At 66.3% G+C, this 1,941-nt stretch overlaps 1 non-coding gene across 1 annotated transcript; it reads left to right on the top strand.

Annotated features, from left to right (window-relative positions):
* Positions 1-1,268: 1,268 nt before the first annotated feature.
* On the top strand, positions 1,269-1,422 carry LOC144486651 (5.8S ribosomal RNA). The gene has a single exon (XR_013496301.1). It is a non-coding gene; the product is annotated as a 5.8S ribosomal RNA (ribosomal RNA).
* The last annotated feature ends 519 nt before the right edge of the window (positions 1,423-1,941 follow it).

Raw genomic sequence — 1,941 nt, 5'->3', positions numbered from 1 at the left:
ACACGCTACGCCTGCGCCGTTGGAAGGGCTTCGCCGTTGGCTTCGTAGGGTGTCTTTGCAGTCCGTCCGAGAGGTGGGGGCACGCACGGCAACACGGCCGGCCTGCCTGCGTGGGACGATGCGGTCCTTTCGTTCAGCGGTTCGGCGGTTTGGCCGGCGCGAGCAGACGCTCGGAGGGAGACGGTGGCGTCAGCCACGCACTCACTCCGCTTCTGCAGTCCGGTCCACTCCGCCCGTTCTAGCTGCTCGTTTGGTCCCTCGCCCGCCAGCAGACCGTTCCGCCGACGGTGCTCCTCCTCCGCAGCGACTTCTGCCTAGCCGCTCTGCCGGGTGCGATGTCACCGGCGTCCGCACCGATCCTCGGCACGGCGCGTGTGCGCACCTGTGGGCCGCCGCCCCGTGCTCCACGTCCGTCTGTGTGTGCCCGCTGTGGGGACCGTCTTCCTCTCGCCTTGGCGACGGCTTGCGGGCTGCGACGTGACCTTGCCACCGCCTTGCAGCATTACATCCGCAGTTGAAACGAAGAGAGCTGCTGCGGGCTTGGGTGCTTGTCCTGGCGGCTTGTCGACGGGACCACGGTGAACGGCCACTGTGTGACTCCGCAGGGAGACGTTCTGGTGCAGTCAGGGGCCTTTTTGTCTCCCGCCGCGGTGAAGCTTTGGTCGCATTCTAGTCACTCTCTTCAAAGCCCGGTGAGGGGTACCTGTTCATGCTCACCATTCCTCCGGCACCCGTGTGCGGAGGGTGGGTGCGAGGTTTAAAGATTCGTTGTCCGCCTGTCGGTCCGGTCTGGTCTCGTGCTGACTTGAGCGAGCGTCCACCGCGTTCGAGAGAATGTGCCTGTCCGCGGGGGCAGCCGCGCTTGCGAGCGTTCCGCCGCGCCCCCTTCCCCAGCCCGCCGAGGTTGGGGCGTGCGGGGTCGGCTTGCGCCCGTAGCGTCGGCCTGTCCTCCGCGGCTTGCACCCGACTCAGTCCGCTGCGGCCTCGCCTCGACTCTCGAGCCTACCGCCAGACGGTGACACCAGAGAACTCTGCCTCTGGCTGTTGCGGGGCGTGACGGCGCGTGGCGGGCCCCGGCCCCTCACCCACGCCGGCACTCAACGCCTGCGAGCGCCCTGATTCCTCCTTTTTTTCGCTTGATTGTCGCTCGAGTGCGTGCGCCTCCGGGCTCACGCCGTGGTACGCGCCAGGCTGGGGCTCCACCGTCACGTCGGCGGGGGAGCGTTTTGCGCGTCCCAGGATCGGGCAACCGATCCGAAACCCGATACAACTTTTAGCGGTGGATCACTCGGCTCGTGCGTCGATGAAGAACGCAGCTAGCTGCGAGAATTAATGTGAATTGCAGGACACATTGATCATCGACACTTTGAACGCACTTTGCGGCCCCGGGTTCCTCCCGGGGCTACGTCTGTCTGAGGGTCGCTTGACAATCAATCGCACTTCGCGCGCATCCGTGCGCCGAAGAGCGCGGCTGGGGTGTCGCAGAGGTGCCGTCCTCTCTGTCCCCCTAAGTGCAGACCCAGAGTAATCCGCGTCGGAGAGCTTGACCTCTTGGGTGCCGGCGTCCGCCTCCGGGCTCGTCGGCACTGCCCGCTCCCGCACTGGCCCAGCCACCTCGGGGTCGCCGGCACGGCTGTCATCGGGTTGCCAGAGAGAGAGAACGTGACTGCCTCGCTGCCGGGACCGTGTGTGCCTTCCGTTAGGCTCGGGCCAGGGGGGTTGACTCTCTGTTGATGTGTGTGTGTGGCTCGTCCACGGGAAGGATCCGCAAGAGTTGGCTCGGTTGGGTGCTCCGGCACAGAGAGTGAGAGAGTGGAGTGACTGTCCGCTGGACGTCTCCGGACACGTTGCCTCGCGTGGTCCGTGCTCGGTTGCCTGCCGGTGGGTTGCCGTGGCCGTTCAGTGCCGTCGCGTGGAGGACGGCAGCTTGACGCGTGTGAC

The sequence above is a fragment of the Mustelus asterias genome, unplaced genomic scaffold (genome assembly GCF_964213995.1).
Source record: "Mustelus asterias unplaced genomic scaffold, sMusAst1.hap1.1 HAP1_SCAFFOLD_425, whole genome shotgun sequence".
Taxonomy (NCBI): Eukaryota; Metazoa; Chordata; class Chondrichthyes; order Carcharhiniformes; family Triakidae; genus Mustelus; species Mustelus asterias.
This window is presented reverse-complemented; position numbering and strand designations above follow the sequence as displayed.